Source organism: Ochlerotatus camptorhynchus, unplaced genomic scaffold (genome assembly GCF_037179485.1).
Source record: "Ochlerotatus camptorhynchus isolate MF236.1 unplaced genomic scaffold, CSIRO-AGI_Acam_v1.1 ptg000472l, whole genome shotgun sequence".
Taxonomy (NCBI): Eukaryota; Metazoa; Arthropoda; class Insecta; order Diptera; family Culicidae; genus Ochlerotatus; species Ochlerotatus camptorhynchus.
Window position 1 is genome coordinate 1,480,431 of NW_027040958.1, and position 19,728 is coordinate 1,500,158.

Consider the following 19,728-nt stretch of genomic DNA (forward strand, 5'->3'; position numbering starts at 1 on the left):
TCTATAGAGTGAATCTTCCACAATTTCCAGGTATTGAAGTTGTCGCATGTCAGGCTATTATTAAAGGTAAGAGCCTTTGTATTGCTTCTGTTTATATTCCTTCTAGAGCCGTTGTTAATCGAAAACAACTTTCAGATATCTGTTCAGAACTTCTTGCTCCACGGTTGATTATGGGAGATTTGAATTCCCACGGTACAGGCTGAGGGGAACTGTATGATGACAACCGTTCTACTTTGTTATATGCCCTCTGCGACAGCTTTAATATGACAATTCTTAACAATGGAGAAGTAACCCGTTTGGCTGGCCCATCCTCGAATGGAAGTAGATTAGACCTCACACTTTGCTCTAACTTATTATCATTGGATTGCACGTGGAATGTGATCCAAGATCCCCACGGTAGTGATCACTTGCCGATCAAAGTTTCAGTTGCCAGTGGGTTCAATCCGTCGGAACCCGTTAACGTCGCGTACGATCTTACCCGTAATATCGATTGAACAACGTTCAAGACCGCGAAAGAGGAAGCCATGTCGTCAGTAGAAGGGCTTCCACCGTGCGTTGGAGGAATATATTTTTCTCTCCAATCTGATCTTGGACAGCGCACTTCGAGCTCAAACTCGGCCGGTTCCAGGAACGTCCTCCCCCTCCTTCCCCCTCAGGTTTATCGTAAAAAGTTCGACGCGTTTAAGCGTTTCCGGAAACGAGGAAAACCCGTACATTTCGAAGCGTACTCGGCTCTTGAACGCGAACTCAAGAGCCTCATCAAAGCCAAGAAACGCGGATACTGGCGGCAATTCGTGGACGGATTATCGCGCGAAACGTCGATGAATACGCTTTGGAATGCGGCGCGAAGGATGCGTAACCGGTCTTCACACAACGAGAGTGAGGAGTACTCGGATAGTTGGATTATCAAGTTCGCGCGAAAAGTATGTGCTGATTCTGTGCCGTCACAGATGATTCCTCGCGAAACGACGAATTCGGTAGACGAGATCAGCCAGCCTTTTTCAATGCTGGAGCTCTCACTCTCGCTCCTTTCGTGTGGCAATTCGGCTCCGGGGGCTGATAGAATCAAGTTCAACTTGTTGAAGAACCTCCCAGACGTCGCTAAGAGGCGCATGTTGAACTTGTTTGGTCAGTTTCTGGAGCTTAATATTGTTCATGGAGGCGGGTGAGAGTTATAGCCATTAAATAGCCTGGAAAACCCGCGTCAGATCACAACTCGTATCGTCCCATTGCGATGTTATCGTGCATTAGAAAATTGTTGGCGAAAATGATCCTTTTTCGCCTGGACAAATGGGTTGAGTTGAACCATCTACTCTCAGATACTCAATTTGGTTTCCGTAGGAGCAAGGGAACAAACGACTGTCAGAGAAACATATGTTTTCTCATGAAAACTCTACAGCTTCACGATTTAGCTACATGGATCTCCCCCAGGGCTCATGTTTAAGCCCTCTTTTACATAATTTCTACGTCAGAGAAATTGAAAATTGTCTAAGTGACAACTGCACGTTGAGACAACTTACAGATGACGGAGTAGTGTCTGTCACAGGGCCCAAAGGGGTCGACCTGCAAGGACCCTTACAAGATACCTTAGACAATTTGTCAACTTGGGCTATTCAGCTAGGTATCGAATTCTCCACGGAGAAAACTGAGTTGGTCGTTTTTTCTAGGAAGCATAGCCCAGCACAACCAAAGCTTCAACTTTTGGGTAAACCGATCACTCATTCTATGTACTTCAAATATCTTGAGGTCTGGTTCGATTCAAAATGCACCTGGAGATCCCACATTGAGTATCTGAAGCGGAAATGCCAACAAAGGATCAATTTTCTCCGTACAATTACCGGAACGTGGTGGGGAGCCGCAAGATCTTCTAACGTTGTACCGGACAATGATTTTATCGGTTTTAGAGTACGGTAGTTTTTGCTTCCAGTCGGCGGCTAAAACGCACATCATCAAACTGGAACGGATCCAGTATCGTTGTCTTCGTATCGCGTTAGACTGCATGCACTCGACTCATACGATAAGTCTTGAAGTGTTGGCGGGCATGTTGCCACTCTCTGATCGGTTTTCGGAATTGTCCCTCATGCTCCTCACCCGTTGTGAAATTATTAACCCACTGGTTATTGCAAACTTTGAGAAGCTTCTTGAGCTAAACCCTCAAACTCGTTTTATGTCATTGTACTACGTGTACATAACACAGGATGTCAACCCTTCCCAGCATAATCCCTATCATGTTTGCTTCTCCGACTTCGGCAATTCTGTTAATTTTGATTTATCCATGACGCAAGAGATTCGCGGAATCCCAGAACATCATCGTTCCATGATTGCTCCGTCAATTTTCGCTGCAAAGTTTGGCCAAGTTGATTCCGCAAGTTCGTTCTTCACAGATGGATCACTAATAGAGGCGTCCGCAGGTTTTGGTATTTATAACGAATTTCATAGCGTCTCTCGAATGCTTCATGCTCCTTGTTCCGTATATGTTGTTGAACTACGCTAGAAATGATCGCCTCACTTGCACCAGATCATTATTTTATTTTTACGGATAGTCTCAGTTCTGTCGAGGCTATCCCGAGCAGGAACGAATATCTCGATATCTTAAATTTGTATGGATGAGCCTGACATAAGAGGTAAAATACCAAAAAATAATACAAAAAAATGTTCCCACAATACCATTCCAATACCAAATTATGTTAATGCAATACCAAAACAATACCACCCAAGTATTCTTTTGTTATCCAAAAATCAATTTTTGGTATTTACAAAGTATTTTGCATGTAATTTTTTGGTATTATTCTTTGGTATTTTACCTCTTATGTCATGCTGGTCAATACCAAATTTTAGTATCAGATCAGAATTAGGTATTCATTAGTTATTTTCTCCTGCTCGGGATTCGCTCCATGAGGCCGGTAAAGCACTCCTCGTATTTTCTCATGAAAATACGAGAGCTTCTAAGTGCTTTATCTTTAAGATCTTTCATCACCTTTGCATGGATCCCATCTCATTGCTCGATTCCGGGCAATGAGAAGGCGGACTCGCTTGCAAAGGTGGGCGCTATGGAAGGCGATATTTACAATCGACAAATCGCCTACGACGAATTTTTCTTCATTTATCGTCAACAGTCACTCGCCAGCTGGCAAAATAAATGGAGTGAAGGAAGTTTGGGACGATGGTTTTATTCAATCATCCCTAAGCTGTCGAAGTGTCCTTGGGTCAATGGTTTGGAGGTGGGTCGATACTTCATTCGTGTGATGTCTCGCCTCATGTCCAATCACTATTCGCTAAGCGCTCACTTGTTCCGTATTGGGCTGGGGGAACAGTAATCTCTGTGAATGTGGACAAGGTTACCAGGACGCAGATCACACTATTTGGTCATGTGCGGAGCACCGTGGAGTCAGATCCGAGTTGTACGATTCCCTTCGGGCTCGAGGTAGACAACCTAATGTCCCAGTTCGGGATATTTTGGCTAGACGCGATCTGGAGTTTATGCAACTCATGTATGTTTTCTTTAAGAATATTAGCCATAGATTGTTAGTTTGATTAACCTTGTGTTTAGTTTGTATTTTGTGTGTGTGTGTGTGTGTGTGTGTGTGTGTGTGTTTGTTTGTTTGTTTGTTTGTTTGTTTGTGTGTGTGTGTGTGTGTGTGTGTGTGTGTGTGTGTGTGTGTGTGTGTGTGTGTGTGTGTGTGTGTGAGTGTGTGTATGTGTGTGTGTGTGTGTGTGTGTATGTGTGTGTGTGTGTGTGTGTGTGTGTGTGTGTGTGTGTGTGTGTGTGTGTGTGTGTGTGTGTGTGTGTGTGTTTTGTATATTTGTTTCTGTAATAATTGTATAATTACAGAGTTGTTATAACGTCGATAAGATTAAGTATGTTTTAGAAATAGTGAAATTTTTGAATCATAAATCATATTCCAAATCTCCTTTTCCCTCTCCCGATCCAAACAATTGTCATCCACTAACCTCGAGAAGACCGCGAGTAATCGGTCAAATCCTTTAATTTTAGATTTAAGACATTTATAATGTATAAAGAAAATGATAACCTGGCTCTGTAAAGTTTATTCTATTGAGCCTGTACAAATAAAGTAATTAACAAATAAAAAAAAAGCAAAATTTTTCGCCAACATCGCACACGCTGGAGGAAGAACTTCTGGAAACATGCCAAATACAATTTTGAGGAGAAAGAAAGTTTTCAAGAAAATTTTAGAGTATTTCAACCGCATTTAGACACAATGCTTAATGAACACTGAAGTTAGTTCCTTGCAAACCAGCAGGAAGTTCTTTGGACAATACAATGTTAATCTAGGGCATAATGACTATAATGAAATTACAAAACACATGAAGCATATTTGAAAAGTTTGGTCAGTCTGCGGGCATATGGCGTTCGGCCTAATGTCCCTACACCGGTTTGTCATAATTTTTTCAACGAAGATCGAATGATTTCGAACTCCAAATCGATGATTTTTCAGGATTTTTTTTCCCTTCATTTGTTTTCCGTACTGAGTACCAATGCTACCGACACCAGAAAGGCAGCTGACCCAACCTATACACCGGGGACCAACGGCTTTACAGAGATTTTATGCCTCAGAAAATCACAGCGGCACCGACTGGGATTGAACCCAGGCCGTTTGGGGTGAGAGGCAGTCACGCTTACCACTTCACCACCGATGCCACTTTCCAGGATTTTTGAAACAATTTTCAATTCGATTCCAAAATTTTACTGGAGTAAACGTATGGATGGTCATCGTTCAATATTCCAGACGTAAGGCAACGCACATAGAATATATAATTATTTCAAATGGTTATTCGTTTATTTGAAATTAAAAATAAAGTCTGAATAGAATGTAAAAATATTTATAATTTATGTGACAAGAGAATTCGTGCCATACTTTTGTGACTGTTCGAAGCTTAATTCGGCATCTGTAGCATGTTTTGTACAAAATACCAATTTTCAGAAGAATCAATGAATGATGCATGATTTGAAGACCAGGGAGTATTTGTGAAACCTCCAGATGAAAATAAATCTGTGGAAAAGTTATCGTTAATTTTTTTACAAGTGGGAATTCTACCCCATTGGTTCATTTAGCCTGCCTTCTTCTAACATGGTTTGGAGAGGGCGGAACGTTGCCAATAATGGCAATGAAGAATAATTAAAACAAGGCTTAGTATTTGATTTGTACTTCACTTGTCTCACCGTGCATCAACTGAGAGCGAAAAAAAAGTAGCAAACACAGCGCTAGTGCTTACGGTTCTAGTACTATTAGTTATAGCATTAGTAGTAGCATCGTGCAATGCGGTAGACGATCACCACTCGAGATTCTCATGACTCAAGTGCACTGACAAGAGTGTTCCATCCTCGAAGCTGCTTTCAATGTTGTTCAGTTGTAGCGACGAGCTGAATGTGATAGTTTCGTATCGTCTGCCCGGCTGCCGCTGCTGCTGAATAGAATGATGAATTTTCGTCCTTTGTCCTTTCAGCCACCACCCTCGCACTAAAACAAAGAAACGCGGTAATCCACTCATCCATCACACGACCTCAGCATAAAAAATATATAAGGCTCTTCCCTCGCACCGAACAAATAACCAACTTTCTCTGCACCTTTCTCTAACTCACTACAGGATCTGTTGCAGCACTACCCACCGAAGAATGGGAAAAAAAAGTAACCATTCCTTCTCTGCTAGTGGGAAAACAAAACAAAAACCTTAAACATAATCCTACGAGCGACGAGCAACAAAAGCAAACTGATTTCGCACTGAGCTTCCTCTTGCCGTTAAATACAGTCAGTGTGCAAAGACGACACGACTTTCCTCCACCCGTTCACTACCCACTATGAAAAAGCACCCGACGTTCAGTTTCACTTTGCGGGAGGCCGCACCTGGGCATTTCACTACGAATTTCCGGGAAAAGTAGGTGACGCTCGTGAAATTGGTTACAAACCGGAACGAGCACTTTCCTCCACAACACGTCAATGGGGCCAAGGGTGACGAGGTAAAGCTCCACGAAAACACGGCACTTTATGCAAACACTTTATCATTTCCATACATCACCACAAACCAAGCGTCTCCACCAGCCACCCACCGACCATTACCCGACTAGAATCCGGCGGTCTTATCCTAGTTGATGCCGTTTTTGCGGACAACCGGCGCACAACCAAACAAAAAAAGTTTCAAGCTTTACACCGAGCAGCGTGTGCTAATACAAAGCGAACCGTGGTTGAACTAAAACTAAAACGTCGTTGCTAGATCTGGCCTGGCCCCAAAGGAGACAGTGTGTGGATGGGTTCTGATTCGGAGCAAGCATCGACGGTGTGGTGACTAGCTCGTTTCCTGCTGTCCGTTTAGCCGAACTGCAACAAGTTCACTGTTATTACTGTCGTTCGAGGCCACTCGGGATATGTTCGGGCTACGAGCTGGAGGGGAAATTTTACGCTCGTTTACGAAGTTTTTCCGAGCGAACGGCAGCATAGTGGAGCGGTTCCATGGAAGAATTGGACGTAATTATTTGCTTACATGCAAAGCTTGAAATGTTCATGGACAATCATTTAATGAGCATTTAGATAGGATATGAGAGATTTTATGATAATAGTCATGGTGGTTACTCATGGTCCAGTCAAGTAACCAGCTCCGAAAACCGATTATTATCAATATTACTAGTGGCGCCGGTGGTGTGGTGGTAAGCGTGATTACCTCTCACCCCAGCAGGCCTGGGTTCAATCCCAGTCGGCACCGCCGGGATGTTATGAGGCATAACATCTCTGATTAGGGCAGTAAAGCCGTTGGTCCCCGGTTCATGAGTTGATGGGTCGATAGGTAGGGTCCAGGTGTGGGAGCTGCCTCCCTGGCAACGGTAGCATTGGTGCTCAGCACGGAAAACAAGATCGACGGAAAACAAATCAAGGAAAAAAAAATCAATAAATGAGAAGACAGAATATTTTTCAAAAACTTGAGTTTTTTCATATATATTATAACTTTTTTGTCCATCATTTCTCCATCTTGATCTATAGTGCAATAGGTGGCATTCATTGCTCCCATAAAAACAGATTTAAAAATACAAAAAATCAGTTTTTAAGGAATACGTCTTAAAAATTTTTATTTCAACTTAAAAGAAATAGTGAAATATTTTTTAAAGTGCATTCGTTTTTTTTTCTCAAATAATTCCAGATGTTCCCTAAAACATTGCCACAGGTACCAAACCGACTGGACAAACATTTCTCGAGTATCAGTTTTCTGAAGATAAGCTTGACATTTTTCTATAGGCCCGTTTCAAAATTAAGGCTCGATTTCAAATGGTGATCTGAACATGCAAAATGAAATTTTTGGTCATGAGGAGCCTTTCTGAAAATTTTCATACAGGACGCATTTCGCGCCAAATCGAATCGAAGCTGGCAGCACCCTCTCAGATTTCAATAAAATTTTCTGGATGTATAGACTTTGACTAAATAAGCACTTTTGCATACTCAGTTTTTCCAAAATGTATCCAGACTAACATTTGAGAAGGGCCAAACTTTTTCTGCCGATTTTTTTCAAAAAAATATTATGGAAAAATGACAACTCCAACAAAAAATTTGTTGTATCGATGACTTTTAGGAAATTGCCCACAGAAGGGCATATAGAATTATGATGCGATACGTTGACTTCCCAAATCGTTGTTGATTCGAAAGAAGATCGCAATTTAAATTTTATTCATACCTAATTCTTTATGGATATTTTGAGCTAAGAATTCTAAGTTGCTATAGGAGTATCGGATTTTGCCTCAGTAGTAGACAATATAATCAATTATATTATTTTCTAATGATACAAGCCCTTTTCATATGGAATTCTCGGTTAATCAAAGTGATTAGTTGCTGATTAGACAAAATTGGATCACAAATGGAGCTTCATTGGGTTCTGAGATGCTTTTGAGCTTCACTGGTTTAGTTTTGTGTAAAAATGGTACGTTAAAAAAATCAGTTCAGACATGAAAAAGTTTTTGTAAGAAAAACTTTTTTTTTCCTTAAAAGTGCCCATCTCGCGATGTACGGACGGATGGTAGTAAACATAATTACCTATCTTGAGGCAAAGTTTCATCTTAATCAAACTTGGCCATTTTTATTAAATCGACTTTAAATTTTAAAAATCGATTTTTTTCAGTGTAGGTCTCAAGTGAAATTTTTTCCAGTATTTTTTTTCGATAACTTGGACAATTTTCTAAAAGTCATCCACACAACACATTTTTGTAGGAGTTGTCATTTTTCCATAATATTTTTTTGAAAAAATCGGCAGAAAAAGTTTGGCCCTTCTCAAATGTTAGTCTAGATAAATTTTGGAAAAACTAAGTGGCATATTTAGTCAAGGTCCACACATCCAGAAAGTTTCATTGAAATCTGAGAGGGTGCTGCCAGCTCCAAATACGATTTGGCGCGAAATGCGTCACAGATAAAAATACGAAACTTAATGGATTTGCAAATTCATCGGGAATCGCTCAGAGCAAACTGTTTACAACGATTTGTTTTTTGCCTTCAGTCCTATTTCATCGAGAGTACCCCAAGGCAGGTTGGGTCCTATTCTTATTTATACCCGGAAAAAAATAACCATACAATTACCATAAAATAAAATACAGTTACACGTAAATCTATTGCCAACACTCGAGATAATTGTGTGTATATAGTACACGAAGTTTTAACATATTGTTATTACAATAGATGTACAACAGGTCCCATATAGTAAGAGTTTTCAACAATAGAACAACAATACAATTAATGGTAAATGGTTCAAGTTTGTTCGGGAAAAAGTGATTTTTCGTATGGTTAAGATACATAACGACCCCCTTAATCTATTGTATATTCCCCCATTTACCATAGATTCTATTGTAGAAACAATACATTCTATTGTTATTTAATCGTTGTCGAGAATACGATTTATTGTAAATACCATAAACTCTATTGTATGGTTACAATACATTTCATTGTACCTCTACGGTTCTTTTTTTTACGGGTATGTATATACAGTAGACTGATGCAAAATTTGAAATTTTCGCTCCACAGCGTTCAAACGGTTGCAAATCGGGTCCTGATTAGCCTACGAAAGTTTAAGCACATATGATAAGAAACTGACTTGGCACAAACCATTTGCAGTTTATATGGAAATTACTATGGGAAAACAAAACTATTTTAGCCTTTTTACATATTGTACTGTTAACAAATTGTATTGCTATTCTTATGAGAATTTTTTTCATAAAATCGTTTTTCAACCAAACGGCAAATTAAATAGTTATTAATTGTTTAAGAGATTGATAATCTTATGGCAAGTTTAAGCAACTGTGTTGTGGGCAACACTGTATTCTGCAGTGTGACAAAGTAGCCATGATTTTTTTCCTCTATTCTACGCGCCATAAGCACCAATGTTGCCTGCTGAACAGTTGATTGAGCAAAATCATAAGACATCAGTTTGATCGAAAAGTGGTCTTGAACAAAGTTGTAGCTGAGAAAATTTTCAACAAGCTCAGCTATTATTTTCTAAAGTAGAGTGAATTTTGAGATAGATATTAACCGAAATTATGGTTTCTCCATAGTAAGTCCCACATAAACTTCAAATGGTTTGTGCCAAGTCAGTTTCTCACTAAATGAGTTCAAATTTTGGGAGGCTAATCAGGGACCAATTTGGAACCGTTTGAGCACCGTGGAGCGAAAATTTCAAATTTTGCATCATTCTAATATACAGCCATTCCATAGCAAAATGATATAGTGGTTCTCAGAATTTCATAACAATTGGCAGTTTTGTTCCTTATCGAAAAATGTTAGACCTGTTTTTTTTTAATTTTCGCATGTTAGGGTGGTCCAAAAATCGATTTTTTTATTTTTTTTTCCAAAAATGACATTTTTTTAAATCATAGCTTTTGAACCATTGAACCGATTTTAATGATCAAAATATCAAATAAAAGGTTATTAAAAATACTTTTCAGAAAAATATATATTTTTGTTTTTGAAAATTGGAGTTTTGTATAGAAGAACTTTGATTGCATTTGTTTTTTTTATGGTTTTCATGGTTTGTAAACAATGGGCGTAACACGTTTTTATATTTTTTTTTTTTGAAAATTTAGGCTTTTCTACAAATTATATCAAAAAATCATCGATGTATTTTTCTTCTTTTTTGAGTTACGATTTTTTGAAATTATCATATTTAGAAATTTCGCTCATTACTCCAATACGACTAGATTACCCTGCGTCTCCATTGGTACATAGCTGACATAGTCACATAATCCATATCAATTTTCTGCTTCTGCTTTTATAGGCTTGTTTATTCAAAGTGAATACTTCACCAAGTAAATAGCTACCTAGGCAGAGCACATGCTTAATCATACGAAAAACTTGGTACGTAAGGTGTTCGTTCGTAGGTACACTGCATGGTGGTATATTTATGGATGAACTTAGAAGTGAAATAATCAGTAAGAAAACGAAAGCTCTGTTAATCCAAAGATATTCTGTACAGCCAGTGTTTTATAAATGATGAATTTTAAGTGTTCTTGTTGTTGTTTGTGGGTTTCAAATGCTTTAAAGAGGAATCTTACCCAAGCTCTTCAAGTTCATGCGGTGATGAAAAAAGTGAAATTAGATGGCAGTTCCTTCATATGCAGAAATTGCTACCTCAAACTGTATAAACCCGCACCCGAAGAGCCCACCATCCGGACCATCCGGAGTTCCTGCTGTCAACAGCCAAGGTGAATATTGTATTTAAAAAAATTATTTACATTGGTAGCCATGAGTCAAACGAGCATGACGTCACATTATAGCATTCTGAAAACTTTGTAACGTCAGGCTCGAATGTATCACGACTTTACCTAGAAGCTGGTCAGCATATAAAATAACGAAGGAATTCGGTGTTTCTCAATATATGGCGGATCGGACCAAAAAACTACAGGAGGACAAGGGGATTATGACGACACCAGGAAGAAAGCAGGGCTTCTTTAGCAGAAGAAACTTTATCACTCGTGCGTGATTTTTTTTTTTTTTTGTTTTTTTTAAGGCCCACCACTAACCCCCACACCAAAAAGCTCTTTTGAGCCCCCTGGTAGTGGACTCATCTCAAACTTAACGTAAGGTATACAAAAAAATAATAATACAATCAATTAAACATATGCTTCATTGGTGTGTGCACGAAAGTGATGAACACTAAACAAAAACTAAATTAAGAAGGGAAGCCCAGTGAAACTATGTTCCATTTATTTATTTATTTATTTATTTATTTCGTCAACCAACGTAGACTAGTACAACTAATACAGTTTTGTTTTCTTAAATATATATTTATATAAAAAAAGTAGTGTCAGCTTTCTTCTCTTTTCTTTTATGAGTTGTTATTTCTTATGGAATAAAAATATTGCTTTAGTTTATGCCGAGACATTGTAAAGTCAATGGTTTCGCAGTGTTTATTGTAAGAGGCCATCATGCGGTTTAATGGCCCATATTTTGCATAATTTGTGCGATGATGTTTTATGGCAAATAAATTTCGATTTCGGAGTTGCCGAGTGGGTGCATGGAAATTTAATTTTGATAAAAGTTCTGTTGAGTCAATTCGCTGCGAAACGATATCATTTACAAATGAAACCATTGCATATTCACGACGCTCTTTTAATGTTTGTATGTTTATAAGCATGCAGCGTGCTTCATATGATGGAAGAGGAAATGAAGTCCAATCTAATTTACGAAGAGCGTAAAATAGAAATTGTTTTTGTACTGATTCTAATCTTTCTTCGTGCGTGATTGAAAATGGAGACCATACAATGCTGCAATATTCCAGTATTGACCTCACATAGGCAATATATAGTGTTTTAATTGTGTAAGGGTCCTGAAAGTTATAGCAAAAGCGCTTGATAAAGCCTAGCATGTTATTTGCCCTGTGAATAATTGTATTGTAATGGTCTATGAAAGTTAGCTTAGAGTCTAAGATAATTCCTAAATCCCTAACTCTTTCACATTTGTCTACAGTTTGATTTTCTAATGCAATTGAAATGTTTGAAGTTGTTCTTTTTCTACTAAATGATATTAAGTTACATTTTTTTACATTCAATTCTAGTAGACTTTTTTTGCACCATATGTAGAATATGTGTATTTCATTCCGGAATATATTGATGTCTTCTTCATTTCTTATTTCCAAAAAGAGCTTCATGTCGTCGGCATAAATAAGCAATTTAAGTTTTTTGAGAATGTAAGATATGTCGTTTACGTATAGAATAAAAAGGAGAGGTCCCAAATGAGAGCCTTGGGGGACGCCTGAAGTGACTTGAATTGGGCTCGATTTCTTTCCGTTGAATTTAATTATTTGTTGGCGGTTAGTTAAATATGATTCAAGCCATTTCAGGAGCCTGACTTAATTCCAATTTTTTGCAGTTTAAAGAGTAACATTGGTATGTCAATGCGGTCAAATGCCTTGCTAAAGTCTGTATAGAGAGCTTCTACGTGGTTTCCATTATCCATTGCATTCAATGAATAGTCTATAAATTCAAGTAAGTTGGTCGAGGTCGAACGACCCTTGAAAAAGCCGTGTTGCATGTCAGTAATTCTATTTTTGATTTGGAGAAATAATTTTTCGTTGATAATTGACTCGAAAAGCTTAGGAATGCAAGAGATAATGGCTATACCACGATAATTACGTACGTCAGATTTTTGACCAGATTTAAAGATAGGTACTAGAAATGAGCTTTTCCAAATTTTAGGGAAGGTTCCGGATTCCAGGGACATATTAAAAAGCCAAAACAATGGAGCAGTGAGTTCCATTGCTAGACATTTAATAAATACTGGAGGAATTCCGTCAGGTCCAGGACCTTTTGAGGCATCTAAATTTTTTAAAGCCTGCAAAATGTCCTGCACTTGAAGTTGATTGAGGCCAATGTCCCTTGAAAATTCTGGATAAAATGTAAAATAATCGCGGTCACGATCTTCTTCAGAAAATGTCGTATAAATTTCTTGAAAAAATTTTGCGAATAGATTACAGTTTTTTTTCCGAACTATCACCGACATTTTCGTCTAGATGCATTATTGAAGGAAAATTGTCAGATTTTAATTTCGTTTTTACGTAATTAAAGAAGTTCTTCGGACAGGACTTTATTTCACGTTCAGTTTTTGCATTATATTTTTCAAATGCAGTACTGATAGCTAAATTCAGTTGATCGCATAGATCCAAATAAATTAATAAATTATTACTACTATTGTGTTTTTATAAATTTTATGTGCTTTTTGCTTCCGATTTTTCAAGTTTTTTATTTGTCTGTTAAACCAGACTGGATTTTGTGTGTTTCTTTTACGTCTTTTTTTCTTCAAAGGTATTTCTTCCGAAATTATTTCTGTTAAAATTTTGTAGAACACGTCTATACCAATTTCGACATTTCCTACATTCCTTAAAATTAATTGCCAATTGACACTGTTTAATTTAAATTTTATTTTTTCGTAGTCTGCTAATTTGTATTCAAAGACTTCTTCGTATTCGCAGTCGTTGGGTCTTTGGTTTTCATGCATAAATAAAGAATATTCGATTGCTGTGTGAAACGCTTCATTTTTCCACAGTGGATTTAATGATTCGGTCACACAGAAATCTTCATAAATATTCGTTAGTAAAAAGTCCAAATAGCAATTTTGTTGGTTTTTGATGTGGTTAATTTGGTTCAGTCCTAAATTAGCAGTTTTGTCAAAAATGAACTGCAATGTTTCATTATCCCCAACGACTGGGAGTAAGATACATTCATTTTCAGAGTCCAGAATGAAGTCAGCATGGCGTTGATTAAAGTCTCCATAGATGTGAACTTTAACCTCAGGAGGAAGGTCAGATAGAATTTGTTCAGCACTTTGGAAGAAGACTTCATAAGTTCTTTTATGAGCATGGTCTGGTGGAAAATACACTGAGGCGAACACGTGCGTTTCACCGGCTATGTGTGATTTCACCCAAATATGCTCAAATTCTGTAAATTTTGGTATAAATATAATTTCTGAGTTAAAATTGGCCGAAAGAGCTATAAGAACTCCACCACCTGACTTCTTCTGTGTTGCATGAAAATTTCTGTCGTCTCTGAATACATTAAAGGCATTTCCAAAGATTTCTTCACTTTTTACGCTTTCGTCCCAGCTTGTTTCAGTTGCCAGAATGACCGAAAAGGATGAGCATAATAAATGTTGATAAATTTCCTTCATTTTAGCTGGGCTTTTCATGCGATTGAAATTTTGACAATAAATCAAAATTTCAGTCGCATTCTGTCTGTGTGAAGAAATTGTTGGAAATACGTCGGTTGATAAAATATGGTCATTGTTATTATTTGTTACCTGAGTCTCATGCCGAGCATCGTTATATAGAAATAATGAGTCTTCCTCAAGGTGCGTCAGCGGCGTTGAAAATTTACAGGATTGTAAAATTTGAGGGCGGCCTCCCTAGTCGATTGTAGCCTTTGCATGCGTTCACTGGACAGGAATGTACGGTAGGATTGCAGGTCTGCCAAGGCGTCGTTTCGAGTAATTCCAAGTTCTTCATGGACGTTCAGGAAAATTTCGTGCAGGAGATTTCTGTCTTTTGGTAGTCCTTCAGCTGCTAGCATTAGAATAGCAATGGTTTTGGTGATTCCGCGAATACATGTTGATGATGGCTGGTCATGCAGGAAGGAGAGGTAGGTCCGAACAATGTCCATAATTTTCGGGTCCCTTAGACGCGCCTTCAGGAAGCGTTAAAGGGATCCCAGAAAAAAAAAAAAAACGGAAATAAAAAAACTTTTTTTTAGATGGTTACATTTACTAATTATCAATATTTAAAACAACGTGTTGAATAACATTTATAGAGTGCAATTGATTTTTTTTTGCGGTTGGTACAGATTTAGATTAAAAATGCATTGATTTTAGATCTGTAGTACTGTTTCAAACTGGTTTTGAATAACATTCTGTTGTTGATCAATTTCAATCGCTCTGGTAGTGTGTTATATACAGAAGGGCCGTAAAAAGATATTCGCATTTGACCAATACTACTGAAACATCTAGTTCTCCCTAAATTATTTGCATATCTCGTGTTGTGACCATGAGAATTAATAGGTAAAATCAAATTATGATGCATGTTTGGATTTTTTATTATATCATAAATAAATAAACATGTTTATAGCTCCCACAACCCTCGTATTGGTAAAGCGTTTTGCATGACGTTAGTATAGAGAAGAAGTGTAGAATGTAACCGTGATAGTGAATACACAATTTTTAAACATCTGTTTTGCAAAATTTGCAGTTTTTTAAGTTTATATTTGCAGGCATGGCCCCATACAATGATCAGATACTGAAGATGCGAGTGTATGCACCCAAATTAAAATTTAAGGAGTGCACCACGAGGAACAAAATGTCTAACTCGGTACATTAAGCCACAAAGTGATGAAACTTTACTTTGAATGTATTCAATATGACTTCCCCAAGAGAGCACAGGATCTAAAACTAGACCAAGATATTTGAGTTTGAACACTTTTTCGACAATTGTCTGTCCAACAGACGGATTCGAGTGTGGAGGAATTTTTTTTTCCGTGGAGAATGGAATAACATGTATTTAGTCTTTACCAAATTTAAAGATAATAAATTTGAATCAAAAAACCTCGTGAGAATTCGCAAATCATCTTTTATGCTAGAAATAATGAAAGAAGTATCTTGACTTGGCTAGAAGATTGCTGTATCATCAGCGAAATAGCCTTGGTATTCCTTTAAGAGACAGATTCCCAAGATCGTTTATGTAAATAAGGAATAAAAGAGGGCCAATATTACTGCCTTGAGGGACACCAATATTAAACGTTCGCAAAGAGCTTCTTGAATCCTCGATAGCTACATATTGCTGCCTATTAGTTAAATAACTTCGAATAATGTCATTTGCTGCACCTCGTATTCCATAGTATTCTAATTTTTGCAAAAGAATGCTATGGTTCAGAGTATCGAACGCCTTTTTTAGGTCAATAAAGAGGCCACCAACAACGCATTTACTGTCAATTTTACTAGATAGGTACTCTACCAGTTCTACTATGGCTGTAGAAGTGCTGCATCCCTTTCTGAAACCGTATTGAAATTTGTAAAGAATATCATATTGATTCATAAAATTAACTAATCTATTGATCAACAATTTTTCAAAAATTTTGCTAAAGACAGAAATAGTAGAGATGGGTCGAAAATTACAGGGATCAGACGAGTCTCCGGATTTGAATATAGGAGTTACCTTTGCTATTTTGAGACACTCAGGATATGTACCTTGTACTAGTATTTGATTGAAAAGGTGAACAAGAATGTCTGAAAATTTAGTTGCATTACTTTTTATGACACTAGCAGGAAAATTATCAGGTCCACTGTTTTTTTTTTTACATTCAACTCGTTTATAATTCCTGTCACTTCATTCACATTTGCAGGTCTCAGAAAGACAGAACGTTCCAATCGAGTAACGTTGTTCAAAGGATTTAAGTTATTTTTCGGTATTTTATCAGCAAGGTTGGTTCCAATTTGAGAAAAGAAATTATTGAAAATTTCACAAACTTCAGAATTTTTAGATGTTTTTGAACCATTGTTATTAAGCTCAAAACGAGACACTGGTTTTGAACGGCCCATAATCTCGTTTAAGTTTTTCCATAATTTGGCATGACAAGTACTTTCTAACAAATTTTTATAATAATCTATTTTACATCCTTTTTTGGCATCATCTGTTCTTTTAGACACATGTTTTAACAAATTCTTTAAGTTGTTATTGTGAGGATCATTTTTAACTTTTTTAAGATATTTGTGTTTAAGTTTTATCCATTGCCATACGTAGTCATTGAGCCAAGGACAATGTTTAGATTTCATTTTGACTTGTTCACTTTTAGTTTTCGTACATTGGGCTGAAAATCTACTGTATGTATTTGTTAAAGTGTTGATTGAATCATTCATATCGTCACTGCAAACGAAATCATTCAAAAAACGAGTGAAAAGATTATTTAGCTTGATTTTGTCAACAATTTTTCTAGTCAAAACAATACATTCTTTAGGTCTTTTAATTTTGAGGGAAGAAACTACTAGCAAGTGATCACTCACATCGGTAAAAATAGTATCATTTCTTATGCTTCCCAAATTATGACCGTCAGTTGTAACGTCTTTCAATACATTAAAACCCAATCCATCTTTCACATAAATAGCGAGACCACCAGAAGACGAATCACGACAAGAAAATACAGAGTTATATGGGTCATTCCGCGCCAAGTGTACACAGCACATGAAATTGACCTCTTCCGATTTGGACCAAATTTGTAGGGAATGTTCATTTAAGTTTAAATTTTCAAAATCCAAAGTTTTATGCTAATCGGAGCACCCCTCGGTCAAGGGGCGCATTTTCCATTTTTCTTGATTCTTTGGAAAGCACTACTTTCTTTTGTTCATATCTCCGGAACAAATAATGCTACAAATTGCATTAGGTATTGTTTTAATAAGGAAATTAGACAAGAAATCTAAATCTGTAACTTTTATTTCTGTACCGTGTTGTCAAATATTTTTTATTTTTGTTTGAAAACTTTAAATGCAGTTTTCTCATAATACGTGTCGTTTACTTTTCATTTTAAGGACACCATCGTGTTCTTCATCCTGTTTTACATAAGAAACACTTAACGACAATAAGTAATTTGCGTAGTTCCTGAGATATTGCATTTTGAATGAATGAAAGTCATAAATTATGAGGGTAAAACTTTTTTTCAATTTTTTTTCCATTTCCTCTTCATAAGTGGATTCATTCTCATGACTTATTGTGTAAAATAATATTTAAAGAAAAAAAATCTATTACATTACCAAAAACAGTGTTGCCAAATTTAAATATTATTTAGCGACTAAAAACTTTAAACGTGATTTTTTTAAGTTGATGCATCTAAATATTTGGTTTGATTGCACCATCGTGTCCCACAGCATTTTTACATAAGATAGACTATCTTAAACAAAGTTCAATGCAATGTAACATTTTCAGAAAATAAATTAAAGAAAAGTGTTTTTTATTTTTCTGATCATCAATGCATCAATGCATTTTCTAAAGCAATGGAATTAATATCCAAACCTATTATTTTACAAGTTTTCAGAAGGTAAGTGCACAACGGACCTAAATCGTTATTTTTTGGTACAAGAACGCCAAAATAACTTTTTATTAAGATAAGACATTTTTATTTTTTTTTTTATATATTAGGCGTCTATGTTTTAAGCATCTCTGGCGCATCTGTCTAGTTTATTAGAAGTTTGCAGATACCGAGTGGAAAATGGTGTGTTCTATTCAGGGGGTAAGCCACTTTGCCACCTTGTGTGAAACACATCAAAAACACTCTTCGACTCACTCAAACACATGAGAACCAATTTTTCAATCTTTTCTGGCAGCACTGCCATTCATTTGATGCCCTTTTTGTTTTTGCATTTGTTCAAGGAGGGACCTCCAGAAATCGGTAGGATTCCACAAAAAAACTGATCGGGACACCGAAGTAGCCCTCACCCCCGCAATTAGGAAAGAAGATTCAACATCAAGCTCAACATTGAAAAACAGACAATTTCAACCTCTAACAAGCTAGAATATCTGTAACTGTATATGAATGAAGCGGATAATAATTATCATATCAATTATTGATCGATAGCTGAAGACAGATATTTCTTTCTAATGTGTTTGATACCCTTTCGTCGTGGATTTCATATACATAATACCAAATCAGAGAGATCCATCCTACTAGCTGCCGCTTATAAATAGGTTCGTTTTTTTTTTTTGCGAAATTTAGATCCAGAGATTGCTTAGAAAGGGGCGTGCTCGGTTTGGTTATCTGGGCTTGATTGCGACTGGAATTCGGTTGGGATGGATTCGAGAGGACTTTACTGGTTTGAGCCAGGATGTCAAGCATCATGACATAAGAATGCGACGACTGAGGGAGTACTTTTTGAGATCGGAGTGGACCTCCAGACATACATACACAGCACATTCTTTTAGATAGGTGTTGCGGATGACGATCAGGGTTGCGAATTTGAATTCCTGTAAGTTGTTTACATTGACGTGTGCATTATTTCTGAAATTCCGTGCTTTCACTGTGGATGATTAAATTGGTAAATTTTTGGAGAGCAAAAAAAAAGAATTCTGATTATAAACAAAAGTGGATGTAATGCTAGCCAGTAAGCAATAATTTTCAATAAACGTTTTAACAGCTAGGTCTACATGCAGAAACACCCATAAACACCTTCCGACACCCTAAAACACACGAGAAACACAATTAAGTGGGTAGATCACCTTTTCGTGGTACGTTAAGGGATGTAAGATCTACCACCGATTCCTAGTCCTGACTACTTCAAACTAGGGGAACAGGATTTTTCAGTAATCAAAGGAACACATCTTAGTCCTTGTTACTTTTTATGCCTTGTTGATAGTGACAAGACTTGGCTTTGTCCACCGAGGATGATCTTGAAACAAGGAAAAAATGAGTTAGTTAGTCTTCATCTATGTGATTCCTAATCTTCTATTCGTTGTTCCCTAGTTTGAAGTGGTTAAGACTAGGGTTCTGATGCATGGTCACTATCGGTGTCATTCTTTAATTTTGTTGCTAAGAAATCCAATTTTGGCTGACAAAGGGGCGCGCCTTTGGAGGGTGTTCCAACACTCCGAAGGGTATAAATAGCGGGACCTTTCAATTAGAGTCGGATCCTTGAGATAAATGCAAGAATGACAACTGTAAAAAAATCGAATACTTCATCATTTCTCAATACTGATGGAGTAATGCGACATGCACTAAACTAA